The sequence below is a fragment of the Myxocyprinus asiaticus genome, chromosome 41 (genome assembly GCF_019703515.2).
Source record: "Myxocyprinus asiaticus isolate MX2 ecotype Aquarium Trade chromosome 41, UBuf_Myxa_2, whole genome shotgun sequence".
Taxonomy (NCBI): Eukaryota; Metazoa; Chordata; class Actinopteri; order Cypriniformes; family Catostomidae; genus Myxocyprinus; species Myxocyprinus asiaticus.
The window spans coordinates 16,938,364-16,953,320 of NC_059384.1; the positions used below are offsets into that span (position 1 = coordinate 16,938,364).

Below are 14,957 nucleotides of genomic sequence, written 5' to 3' on the forward strand. Positions count from 1 at the left end.
ACGTAGACGCGAATGCAGTCGTTTAAGGGTTTAAAGACTGTTAAGAGAAAGCACTTTAACACATGGCTTATGTGTCCATGTTAACGCATTAGTGAAATTTTTATATATTTTTGAAGAGTGTGCATGTGCGCATTTGCTCAAGTGCATCGGGGAACCCCAAAGTTTGATGTAGAGGAAACCCTACTATTGCAGCGCAATGCATCTGTCATATCTTCACAGTGCATGCAGCTTTCGTGTCTTCAGCATCTTTTCTGCATTAAACAGCTTTCTGGAGTAAGTGTTAATGAGCTATTATAATTTAATATTCACGGAAGTTATTCCTACACCCCCTGCATAGCTTCATTAACGACAGCTCTATGTTGTTGAACCAACGTGGTTCGAATGATGGATGTGCGATATAGATACTATGGTTTCGGGAAACAGTCGTCACTAGGTAATTTCTCCAGTGATGCATCGTACGATAGTGGTTAAGCACTGAGTTACATAGTTGTATGGGAAATGCACCCCTGGACAGGCCTCTCAAAACAAACAGAGGGATTTTTATAGTGCCATAGACACACAATGTTTGCAGTTTTCGATAAAATTAACCTATGAATGGTTTACTTGTAATTGTCTTTGCATATTAGGCTGGGATAGGAGAACGTATTTGAACACAGAAAAAGTTACACACTTCAGCTTTAAACCAAAGCTTCAACCAAATCTAAATTTAAGAAGCTAAAGTTTAGCTTAATGTTTCATAGTCCCTCCCACATTCAATTAAGTAAAATTAAAATGAAATGTACAACTGTCAATATCAACATCACATTAATATATCTTTGAAATTATGGATTTTGGATTGGATGGGATCTAGTGAGTCATCTGACCTTAAAGTTTATCATCTTCACACAGGCCAGCTGTACTCTTGTGGAGCCAAAATCACTCCTGGTCAGTGTTTATGTACGCTCTGGTTGGGAGCACGAGGACTTTGAAATCCTTTGGCCTCCCTAGTAATGGAAGGAAAAGATATTAAGGAGGAAAAATGATTAGTCTGTCAGTTGGGTCATTAGACCCCTAAAGATCTGCGTATTCACAATATTTGATCACGTGCCATTAGACACAAAGTCCACTGTCCTCTTTATGTTGAATGGAAGACCTGTCCGGAGCAGACAGGAACATTTTCCGCTTAATTCATCCTGACTGACTCATATTTTCGAGAATCCCTAAAGGAACATTTTGGGAGAGTCTGTGATAAATAACCATCTCAGATTTTGGAGAAATGTGGTATTTTATCCTGTTCCCTAAGACAATATGTGTAAGTCAAAGTGTTGTCTGGTCAGTCATAAATCTTCATGATGGATCATTCATTTTAGACCTAATCTCCACACTAGCTGTCTCAGACACAGAGGAAATCACAGCGGTCTTATCACTTGCTTGAGTGATTGGACAAGCACACACCAAAGAGCCACAGGCTGGGAGTCAGTGTGATTTGAGCAGTTCCTACAGACTTTTTCTCTACAGATGTGGAAAGAATAGGACTGGTGTTTTGCTTAGTTCAATTTCGATAAAGATAATCTTTTTTTTTTTAGTTTAAGACATCAAAGTGTCTAAATTTGGGTCAGGATTTTCCAGTTTAGAAAGGAAGAACTGGTCCATTATCTGTAGGATGTTCACTAAGAAGATACCATCCAGTCGTGTGTTAATTAGAAATGGTCTTCGATAATGATAACAAAAGTTACAATCGAGGGTTTCTTGTAATATTTCATCCTGTTCAGCACATTTGGTAGTTTCCTGTTTTAATGAGACAAGAGGATGCCCTTTAATTGGGTCCTGTGTATCCGACAAACCGAAGGTGTATTTGCACCTTCTATATAAGAATATAGTATAGTGCCAACAGCAGTTGAAAATGCCACAGATGTTCTCTCAATAAAAGAGAAACAAATGGCTAAGGATTCATAAAGGGTCATTAAAATGCTTGTGATGATTGATATTGTTGTCAATGTGGTATGTAATCATGTGGTACCATCTTAATTAACTGCTGTTATTCAAGACAAAAATATAATTTAGCATGTCTGAATCAACCTAAATACATTTTACACCAATAAAACTCATTATATGGGCTGAATGAATCAGGAAGAAATAGCTCCTTAAAGGAATAGTTCACCCAAAAATGAAAATTCTCTCATCATTTACTCACCCTCATGCCATCCCAGATTAATCATGTCTTCAGAAGTGATATAAGTGTGGGTGAGAAACAGATCAATATTTGAGTCCTTTTCACTTCCACATTCTTCTGCTTTTATTTTTGGCGATTCTCATTCTTTGTGCATATTGCCACCTACTAGGCAGGGAGGGGAATTTATAGTTAACAAGCACTTAAAGGGATAGTTTACCCAAAATGAAAATTCTCTGATCATTTACTCACCCTCATGTCATCTGAGATGTGTATGACTTTCTTCTGCAAAACACTTTTGAAGATTTGTAGAAAAAGATCCAGGCTCAGCAGATCCTTAGAATGGGAGGGGATGGTGATTAGATATTTGTAGGTCCAAAAAGCACAGATTGTCAGCATCAAAGTAATCCATCCTATCTCTAGCAGTGACATTAATGTCTTCTAAAGCGAATCGATCACTGTGTGTGAAAAAGAATGATATTTAAGCACTTTTTAACTATAAAAGATCGCTTCCAGTCAGGCGTTGACGAATGGCCAAATTTACCAGAGTGCTCCTATGACACAAGCGCATCCCTTTAAATATTCGAACCCACACCTATCATATTGGTTCTGAAGACATGGATTTAACCACTGGAATGAAGTATGGATTGCTTTTATGCTGCCTTTATGTGCTTTTTGAACCTTCAAATTTCTGGTCACCATTCACTTGCATTGTATACAAGAGCTGAGATATTCTTTTATAAATCTTTGTTTGTGTTCAGCAGTAGAAAGAAAGTCATACACATCTGGGATGGCATGAGGGTGAGTAAATGATGAGAGAATTTTCATTTTTGGGGTGAACTATCCTCTTAAGGTAACAATTGCAGGACAACACTTTTTACAGTGTAGATTGCTGTTAGGTGATTTTTTTTTAAAACTAGATTTTTAGAGTACATTTTTCTTAAGAATGTGCAATAGTAATAGTGAATAGTAAAAGTCACTTCTGTGTCTGGGAGAGGTCTATGTAAACGCTCTGAATGTTGCTGCTTGTACAAGTTTATCAGACGTTTTTATGCACTGGAGTGTCAGGTGTTACAAGGGCAGTTTTACTTAATCTAAAAACAGTTACCTGTGTGAAACCTGGACATAAACTGTGGCATGTTGAATTGATATTGACATGCAGTGGTTAAACTCTATTTGCAGTTGAAGCAGTCACCTTAAATCAGCAGTGAAATATGTGTCATCCCTTTTTTAACATGTAATGAACTGTGGTGGAAATCGAAAACCTAGTGGTTTAACTGCAGGCACAGTCAAGGGTATTAATTGAAATTCCAGTGACGTTCAAAGCTGATTTATGCTGTTGTAATGGTTTCAGCTGCCCTAGAGACATCTGCTATCATATATTAACACAAATGAGCAGAAAAAGAAATTGTGTGTATTTGTTTGTGGGCGGGTGATGGTATAAAATAAAAAAAATTGCATATTATTGTGCAGATGCTGCTTGTATTCTGCATTCAATATTGACACTCTTCCCATGAAAATAATCAAACCATTAGACGTTTGAGAAATATGTGTCATTTAAAAGCTTGCAATTTGGACTTGCTGCTATTTAAGCTTTGGCTGATGTAACATGAACCAGAAATGTGTCTATATTACAGATGAATACTGATTTGAATGAGAAATAAATGACAATACACTTGCATAAATTGTATAGTGCCCATTTATATGAGTGTTTACAGTAATCCTGATGACTCGCTAACAGAGAGAGAATAATGAACTTCTTTTTTCAAGATCTATGAACCGTGTTAGGGCATTTTGGGGCTTGTTTTAATCACAATGCCAAGCTGCAATTAACGATGTGCAATTTCACACATTTCTGTTTATGTTTCATGAAGTAATAAGCTAAAATGTTCACCCCCAAGTAACATACATAGGCCTACATGTTTTTGTCGCATTTTCATTTATTGCCACATGAAACATAAACAGAATATGGGAAATGGCATGTCGTTACTTACAGCAGATGATCTGGAATTAAAACCAGACCCAAAAGAATGTAGCAAGGTGCAGATATGTTAAAATATTCCACACAGAGCAACATGAGCTTGGCTTTCATTCACAAAGACACGTTCTTTGTGCGCACGCGCACTGTCGTTTGAGGCTGCCCGATTCTCTGCCTGAAGGAAAGATGCTGCAGGCAGTCAGAGATTCTCAGCCGAAAGTAAAGAAACCGTAACAACTTATCAGCGAAAATATCAACGGTAATTCCATTATCGGCGCAATAATTATTATTTAATTTAATTTTATAATTTTTTAAATACATTTTATCCCCTTTTCTCCCCAATTTGGAATGGCCAATTCCCACTACTTACTAGGTCCTCATGGTGGTGCGGTCCGCTCATCTTATCACGTGGCTCGCTGTGCATGATACTGCAGAGACTCACAGCATGTGGAGGCTCATGCTACTATCCATGATCCACGCACAACTTACCACGAGCCCCATTGAGAGCGAGAACCACTAATTGTGACCACAAAGAGGTTACCCCATGTGACTCTACCCTCCCTAGCAACTGGGCCAATTTGGTTGCTTAGGAGACCTGGCTGAAGTCACTCAGCACACCCTGGATTCGAACTCGCGACTCCAGGGGTAGTAGTCAGCGTCAGTACTCGCTGAGCTACCAAGGCCCCTGTTGGTGCAATAATACTATTTTGATTTTCCCTGTTATCGGCCATTAATATATTGGCCGCCGATACTATATTGTGCATCCTTACTCTTCGATGGTCCCACTGAGGAATTGGCTTTAGCATAGCAGATGTTGTGTCACTTCCCAGAAAAGATGCCACAACCTGTGAGTCATTGAGTTGCTAACAAAAGAAAAGGGTTGTCCTTATCTTTGAGAGCTGACCTAATGGGTTTACTGATTGCAGGGACAACAGTGCTGAACAAACTCACAGGGCAAAATAAATGAAGGGAGAAGATTTTAGCCAGCTTTTGTCATTTAGTTCATGTGCTTGGGTGTTTAGATGGTCAGTTTGGAAAGGGACCCATCTTACAATGTGGTTGCGATCTTAAAGCTGACTAATGAACGACATGGTGAGTCACCCAGTGTTCCAAATTTATTGTTGCTGTTTGGCCCACACAGTTTGCTTTAGACTTACTGTCAGACAGTATATGGTCATTGACATTTTATATGGTCATTGATATTTTTTTACTCCGAACCACCCAGTTAAATGACATCATTCTTTGACAATAAAGAACTAATGTCAGGAGACCTGAGAGATAACTATCCATGGTTTGCATTGTATTGCATGCAACTATGCTGACTGTAGGCTATGCCATCCCTATTCCTGTGGCATTGCAAATTGATGCGGTTTCATGATGTGTTCAAATACAATGAACAAGTTTTTGTAAAGGGAGAAGCTTTTCGTGAGTCATTAGGAAATGCAGCTGTTGAGTTATCCTCACAAGTCATAAAAGTGGGAAAAACCCTCCAATCCAGCTCACCTTGATTTCACTTTATTTGGAGGGGTGATGTAATATACTAGAGAGAATGGACCATGAAGGCTGGCTTAATTCCTGCCAAATGTCCACCCTTATAGGTGAAGCAGTGAATGTCAGACATCCTGAATAGTTCCTCGGGTCTAATACAGCAGAGGTTCTAAACTGGTTTTAATTCAGGACCCCGATTTGATCTTGGACATCAAGGGGCGACCCAACACACCACCACAATGTAACCTGTATTTAATGTTGTCTCATATTATCTTTTACATTGCATAGATTTGTTTGTGGTTTTCGTTGAGGATAAGGTCATGTCACGCAACATGTCAATGTTGGTATTAGCCTTATGTGGTTACCTTCTTGTAATTCAGTACGTTTACACGCACAGTTATAATCGAGCTACAGCAGGGCTTTGCATAGTTGAGCTACAGTCTTACTCTTTCTTTCCAAGTATACATGACACAATATGTAATGGAATATTTGAGGGAAGAACGCCAGCTGAGGAAGTGTTAAATTGGGCTGGGTATTGATACAGATTTCCCGATTTGAAACGATTCCGGTTCACAAGCTCTTGATTCAATTCGATTCGTTTCCGATATAGCGATTCGATTCAATATCGATTCATGTGGGTATATTTCTGTTACAGTGTCCATTTTGCTTACGTATAAAAGAAATTCTCTCTCAGCTAATGCTCTTAATTATAAAGGAACCTTCTAGACAACCCTTCTAGGTACAATTTGAAAATATAAATGTTTATTTTTTAATTAATTGTAATTAATCATTTTTAATTTATTTGTCATTTTATCATTCGTTTTTTATCAAATTGGTCACATTTTAGTTTGTGAAAAATTTTCCATCAATTAATGTCTTGAAATGCATATATTATGTTGCATGTACTATATATTTTTGTTACATTTTTATTGTTTACTGGCATAATTTGTACTATTTAAAAGTATTTACATTAAAATGTAGAACACATTCTTAATCTGTACTGTCTCTTTAAGACTAGGGGCTTTAGCCTGTGAGCGCGTATAACGAAGGAAGACGTGCGTAAATACTTAAGCGCATCCATGTGTGATTAGAATGAAATTTTCTTTTTTTTTTTTTTTTAATCAACAACTGACTGTAAAAAACAGAAAGGGTATTAAAAGAGACATTATTCAATGACATATAGATCCATGGATCTTGTCTTTGGACACATGGGACGAGTCAAACCAAACTTTTACTCTCAATACACCGTGAAAGGACCTCACTGCTAATAATTTCTTTTTCACTATACTACTCAATCACTGGTGAGTAAAAACTGAAAATGTACTAGCCAGTGGCTAATCATAGACATTTTTAGTCGCATAGCGTGAAATTTGGTTGCACATGCAAGTGATTTACTTGCATTATAGAGGGTTGCCACATAGAGTGAAAGATCGATCTTGGGATTTAAGAATCGATAAATTGAGACTGTACAAATGAGGATTGCGATGCATCTGAAAAAACGTTCTTTTTACCCACCCCTAGTGTTAAATTTGCATAATTTCTGTCTTTTGGAGTGTATGCACAACGTCAGGGCCACTTGCAGTCCGAATAACATGTATAGCCTATTTGCTGGACGAAGCTGAAAATGCATTATACGCAATTCATAATGTCTCATAATGCACCTTATAATAAGTTATAACTTCTTATAAATAAATATAACTACAGTTATAATACATTATAAGACTTACCCTATTCATAGTTAAACCTTAGAGTATAATGCATTATAAATCAAGCAACATCCAATTTTAACACAGCAGAAGTTATTAAAATTAATCGTATAAGTGCTGTCATGCAAAAGCAGCATAGTGTAAACAGTCAAAAGGCTTTATGACGTGATCATAAGTGGTCTTTGCCTGCTTTAAATGGTTACAAAAGCAATATCTTCTTATAAACAGCCATAGCATAAATGTGTAACATACTGTATATTCATTACAACACCCAAGAAGTTTGGCTACATGTGTGATCATCATTACATATTTAGAGTTTCTGATATATTTTAACCTTGTAGCTTTACATGTGTTTTTCGTAATATCTCAAACTTTACATTGAATTTTACATAAAGTGTAATGTAAAATAATTGTGGTTACAATTATTTATGAGAAGTTATAACATATTATAAGGTGTATTATGAGAAATTACTAAAGCATTATAATGCCTTTACAGTGCATTTTAAATTAGGGCTTCAATGAAAGTGTTATCGAACTTTTAAAGTGCACATAAAAGTGCTGAGTGACAGATGAACGGCCTTTGTTTCTGACTGGATGTAGAGCCTTTAACGGCAATAACATAAGATAAGTATTGCGACCCTTTTTGAGTCGCAACCCTCCATTTAAGAACAACTATATTACTCTGATAGTGTAGCTAAACTGAACAAATTGAACTACTTTTAATCAAATGTTTGGTTTCCTGCTGTGCTCTTTCATCCATATCCCATATGCTGATACTTTAAAAAAAATCTTAGATCATTGTCGAATCAAGCCAAGCTGCGCTGGATTTTTCAGCTTTTTTAAAGAGTAAACAGCAGTTTAACAATGTTAGACGCTGTCTCTTTCTGCTGGCATAAAGCGTGTGTGGTATTATTGGCAGGTTGTGTGGTGGGCGCCTGGGTAAGCAGGCCGCTAGCATGCTGTGTGGAGTGACCGAGCAGATGGGCTGGAGAGCTGGCGGTTGGTGCCAGACGCAGTGAAGGCAAAGGGGTTTAGCGAGATACCCGACGCCATGTTGGAGAGCCACCTGTTTTTTGGCAGCACGTCAGTCCCTCGGCTCTCAAATGTGTTTATGGCAGCCGCAAGGTCAATGTGTACGTGTACGTTACGTTTTAAATGGATTTTGAGATGGCAACTTGAAGAGATGACAGTATCCCTCCTAGTATGCCTACAATGCAGTGCTCTTACATTGAAAAGAAGAGACAGTAAATGCTTTTAGATGTTGATACATTGATTGATAACTTATCCATCTTAATGGACTACTTGCTCAACTGCTTCCACATTCTAGTGCAGCTCAGGCATTTCTGGTTACAGCATTCAGCACACCTACATGCAGAGGTTTATTGATGGGAATACAGATTGTTTCTTTTTAGGGCTGTCAGTTGATTAAAACAATAAATCATGTTTTTGGCATTAACATGAATGATCTCAAATTTATAATTGGCTGAAATGTTCCTTGAAATATTTTTTTTTTCCCTTTTCAAATGTAGCTACACTCAGCTACTGAATAATACAATCAAACATATATAACCTGCAGCAGTCTGGCCATCTCATTAACGCATGTTTCATTCATTGATGATATTTCATAGCTGTTGAACTTCAACGATTAATTCCACCATACAGCAATTGCAAATGATTTTACTTCGGTTTAAGGTCCCAGATGGATTGATTTATAAACACATTAGCCATTTTCTTACTCTGACCAGGTTTTAAAAATCATTTAGAACAGAATAAAGCAGTTTTAATGTCAAATTGAGCTAAAATATATTAAACGACACTACACATATTTTATTAATTTTAATGCATGCGTTTGTCAGGTTTCTCTTTTTCCTCTTTCACACATGGAGCATTGTCATGTTTGAAGTGTGTAGTTTCATTCAAAGAGTGCTGGTACCTACTAGTCTCCTTCAACCTTCTGTTATTCGCAGTTCAAGCTGATCTGTGGTTAAATGTCTGCTACAGACCTCGGTGTGAGGAGAAACAGTGAAATGCGCTAGTGTTTACCAGTCACTGCTTTCTCAGATCGGTTTGGGCTGAATCAAAGCTTTGAAAACTGTTTTTCCACTGAATTTTTGAAGACGCTGTACACAGTAATGTTCTGAATATTTCTTCTTCTGTCTCTAACAATATCAGTTTAAAATCTTCTTCCGAACACTCATTTTAAGTTGAGTTTCAGGAACTAGGCAACTACGGCACATTTTAAATTCATATAACTGAAAACTAGTGAGCCGCTTTGTGCACGTAATCTCAGTTCAAGTAATCTAGTCAATAAGCAAAGATGTATTTGTGTCTTGCACCTGTGAAGCCCCAGTTCTTAAAACTTTTCCATACAGTGGCCCCAAAAAGTGTTTGGAAACTTTAAAAAAACACTTAAAAATGTATGAATGTCTCAATCAAAAAAATACATAAAAAAATAGCAAACCAAGTGGAATTTATTCTAAAGAAAGATAACACAAGCACGCCTTTCAAGCAAAACATTTCACAGAAAGAAGTTTGTTCATTTTTTTTTTTTTTTCTTAAACCAAACATTTTTGGAACACCTTGTGGTTGTCAAACTAGAGTAATGTCCATAGTTAATGAAATGAACTATACCTGCGGTTACTCTGCTAAGAAACCTGTGTGAACATGAGGGGTACTGACTTCATATCTCCACTATAAACTACCTTGGAACCATTTGGTAATTTTTGCCCTTCAAGTGGATTTGGAAATATCGTAATTACAAGTTCCGAACACCTGAATGACCAAGTGAAGTCGTATTTACAGTGGGAAGTTGGAAGGGGCTTGTCGACATTAAAGATGATGGAAAATTATTTAAAATTCTGTATTTTATTTCAATAATATTAATTTGTTGTATATATTACAGTCGACTCACCCTTTGCAGTTTGTTTTAAGCAAATTAAAAAATAATTTGTTTGATACCATGCATTAATAAATCATATATGTTGTGTATAAGTGATGCAGGTTTATTCACTGGTACAACAGAAACAGAGATTTTGCCATTGTTTATTGTGTATTTGTTTGTTTATTATATAGTTTGGCTTCTTCTGTATTTTGTTTCCCATTTGAATGTATGACATTTCGTAGTAATGAATGCCCAACTCGGAGGTAGGAGCTTTCCAGGTCCACTTGAAGGCAGTAATTTTATTTGCTAAAATTTCTAAAAGGGAAGTTAGTTCTGTGAAAATGTCATTCATCATATGTTTGCATATTCCTACTTGAATACTTCGAAATTTTGATTTCTGTACGATTAGAAATTTCTGAGTGGCTAAAGTGTCAAAATCTTTTCGAGGCCACTGTATATTCTTTTTTCTTTTTTCTTTTCTCTTTTTTTTCTTCTTGATTTTCTCCCTTTTTCTCCCCAATTTGGAATGCCCAGTTCCCAATGCGCTCTTAAGTCGTCGTGGTGGCGTAGTGACTTGCCTCAATCCAGGTGGCGGAGGACGAATCTCAGTTGCCTCCGTGTCTGAGACTGTCAATCCATGCATTTCATCACGTGGCTTGTTGAGCGCGTTACCGTGGAGAAGTAGCACGTGTGGAGGCTTCACCCTATTCTCCGCGGCATCCACGCACAACTCACCACGCGCCCCACCGAGACCGAGAACCACACATTATAGCGACCACGAGGAGGTTACCCCATGTGACTCTACCCTCCCTAGCAACCGGGCCAATTTGGTTGCTTAGGAGACCTGGCTGGAGTCACTCAGCACACCCTGGATTCGAACTCGCGACTCCAGGGGTGGTAGTCAGCGTCAATACTCGCTGAGCTACCCAGGCCCCTGCCCCTGTATATTCTTGGCAGGTATTTTCTACTGTCTCCCTTTACAAAATGTATGCAGTTACTTGTGGCATGCAGCATGGGTTACAAATGAAGTGGCAAGGTAAAACCAAAAGTTTATTTGACTCATAGATACATTTCTAATTGTTTTTATTAGAGATCATGGGCATTTTCTAGTAATTTTGTATTCGATTACTCTAACCCACAAAAAGGAGTCCTCTCAGAAATTAAAATGCAAGTTTAAAAAAACAAGTGACACGTATGTGAAATTTATGTTTTGTTTTATTCACAAACGTTCCCAAGAACAGTTTTAGAATAAGGTAAATTCAACTAAATCCAAAAAGAAAAAGAAATGAAATATGAATTATTAAAAATGAAAGAAAAAAAGATTTAAAAATAACAGCAAAATCATTTGCACTCACCCGTGGCTTAGAAATACTTACGGCATTAGAGTAATGCACATATATAAACTCTGAGTCTGCATAAATGTTATCACATTTTTATCATTTCACGTGATATTATTCAGAAAAACAAGTGGTAAAAGTTGGCTTTTTATAAAATGCACTCTGTTTGTGTTCAGAGATTTTACTCATATACATACATTCCGATCTGACAAGCTTCAGAGTTTCTCGTACCGCTTCGCATTTTCTTTCCACTATAAAAACAGACTTGTTTGTTGGTTTGCATGACTCCAACAAGAACCGTTTGCATGACTTCAATAAGAATCAAAATATTACAAGTATTGCCACACTTGGATTTGCTTGAAAGCACAGATGCCATGATATCTCATTCTGTAATCAAAAACCGTGACATCACACATCCACAGCGCTCCCCAGTGAAATAATTTGTAACTGGGAGATTTGGTGAGAGATTCAGAAGGAAAGTACAGCATAATTCAGTGTTGCTCACGACAGACAAATGCGTGAAGGAAAATCTTTTTGTGATATTTGAGTAGTGTTTTTCATAGTCGACAAGCTGGTGCAGAACGATTACTCGATTAGTCGATTACCCGTGCACATGCTTAGTTTTCATGCCCTTATGCCGTCACAGAGCTTTGGGATCTTGTAACCGGGTTTGTGTGCCATTAGCTCTGATGGCCTTTACACTGTTTGGTGCTCTGCCCTGCTCATGTGGATTGAGCATATGCCTTGGAAACTTACTGAAAACTTACAGCAAAACGTTTTGTGTTTCTGTCAGGACTGGAGCCCACTCTTGCTTACTTTTTCTGGAGAAACTCAGGGAGCATGCAAGCTTTAGAAACAAAGGGGGGAAGATAAAAGCCATTTGAATGAGGCTTAGAGACTAAAAAAGATGCTTTAAGAAATACCAGGAAAGGGGGTGTGTCTGAGTTTAGATTCCCACTGAGCAGGAATCCAGTAGTAGCTGTGTGTATCATCTTAAAGGAATGTCTGAGAAGCAATTGCCCCTTTCAGTTGTCTTTTTTTAATCTTTGCTCTATTAAAAGAGTCTTTTATATGAGACTTTCTATAACTAAACGTAAAGGGCACAAAGTTCACCCTGAATACACAGGGTATGTTGGCATTTGCAAGTTCAGCCATTTGTGGCTTTACACTGTTTTCTAGAAAGGTCTTTCGCTTCAATTTTCTATCCATCCATTATCTTTGAATAAACAGATGTGGCAGTCAGATAGTGGTGGTTGTCATTTGAGCAGGAAAAGTTCAGAAACAAACTCTTAGCAAACATGAGATGAAAATCGTACAGTTGTACTGCACTTACAGTTGTATTTCAAGCAGATAGTTCCAATCCTGGATGCTGATTGGTCAATACAATGTTCCAGACATGCTGAAATACACAGTATAAACTGTAGTAACAGCTATGATGCAAAACACTATCTTTGCAGAACTATTTGGATCAACTATTAACTAGAACTCGACCGATAGTGGATTTTGCCAATACCGATAACTAAAGTGGTGGAAATGGTTAATAACCGATTAATCGTCCAATAGTTTTTACATTTTGTTATTAAATGTTAAAACATTTTCTTAGTCTTTCCTTACTGTGACAGGCACAGACATAGAGGCTACAAGAGTCCAAATTGAGTGAAATCCCAGATGGGTGTTTGTTGTGCAACCAAAATTCAAATAATAACCAGAAAAAAAAATTCTGATTTGTTGCATAACACAGGACTTTTAATTAAATACAAGCCCGAAATACATAGGGGACTCTTATTTTGAAATGTCTGTGTATCCAGCTCATACATATACATAAGGGAAACAAAACATGCACTCTTACAATCATCTACAATGTATTAAAATAGAATCACTATAAAGTAAACATTGTCAATTGGGCTAATAAATACTGTATGAGCAGTAATTAATCAACAGTATATCATCATTCAGTAATAGAGGATCATCAGCTATCAAATGTCAATTTTCATTGCTTGTCAATGTGTCTTTTTTTTAATAACATTTCACATTAATAACTGTGAATTAATCCATAAACAGTGCTGATAACAGAGTCTTGGCTCAGTAACAATGCTCTCTATATGTAAATAGTCATTTAATTAAACTTTTTGAAGCCTGTATATTCACCAGATGAGGGAATTAAAAAAACTACCAGCGTAAGTTTTTGCCAAAAACAAATAGTTAAAAAAAGCAACTATTGGCACCAGTTAACTGGTAAAACTGATATATTGGTGGACATCTACTATTAACCTTAGTTTATATGGTCAGGGACTATATTTTCTAGCTGAAGTATGGGAATTAATGCATTTTGTTAGTAAATAAAATAAAAATGTAATGAAAATGTGTCCTTATATTTGTGTTGTTAATCATTTTATTATGTATTAACCATTTTATTAAAGGAATAAGGCACTCAATATCATACCATATTACTTGATTTACAATTAAAACATGTATTTAAGACAGCTTCCATGTACCATTTAACAATACTGGCTATAGTATGACACTCTGCACAAAAGCTTGTCATGTCAACCACCCATAAACCCCTTTTAACTAGGGATGCACTGATCCGATACCTGGATCGGTATCGGCTCCGATACTGAAGCTTTTAGACGGATTGGGTATCGGTGCGATGAGCCTGATCCAAATCTGATACTGTGTGTTGGTCATGTTCGTTACTGTCAAGCTCCAAAAATAACATAAAAGAACCATAAAAACACCATTAAAGCAGTTCATATGACTCGTGCATTTTATTCAAAGCCACTTGAAGACGTGCGATAGCTCTGTGAATCACAAAAGGCTGTGTTTAATAAGTAAATATGTTGTATGCGCGGCACCAGCGCGTTAGTGAATGGTTCTGCTCTGTTGACACAAACTCACGCACAGGCTGTTGATGCACTTGTGGCTATTTTTAGCCTTCACAGTGGTGCGCAATATTTGAGCGCTACTCAAGAACAGCATCTCAGATGTAGATGCTCAATAGTTTGGTTCACTTATAATATGCATTTAGAACGGCACTGGAGGTGCATTTTAGCAGAATTTGAATAATAAGCGAATTAAACTACTGTGAACTTGCCTACAAACAGACACATACAGGACTTCCTGGAGAGTTTAGAATGTCAAAATAAAAGTGTGAGGGTTTAAAAAGTGCACGATTTAAATATATTACTGTTGAATTTAAAATTAAAATGAAAAGTCAATAATAATAATATTAATAACAATTTATAATAATAATTATTATTATTGTCATCATTAGTATTTGTTTACAATTTATAACAATATTTAAGTTGAATGGATTCCAAAAAATAAGTGTGAATGAAAAGTTGGCTGATGTCTTACAACTAAATTGAACAAAAAAGAGATCTGAATCCTTTAAAGTCCAGATGCAAGTTGAAACATT

The 14,957-nt window shown here is 36.9% G+C and overlaps 1 protein-coding gene across 1 annotated transcript in view; it reads left to right on the top strand.

Moving 5' to 3' along the window:
* The window catches only part of LOC127432062 (mitogen-activated protein kinase kinase kinase 3-like), a 68,233-nt gene that overhangs the window by 2,117 nt on the left and 51,159 nt on the right, over positions 1 to 14,957 (top strand). The gene's annotated exons all lie outside the window — the stretch shown is intronic.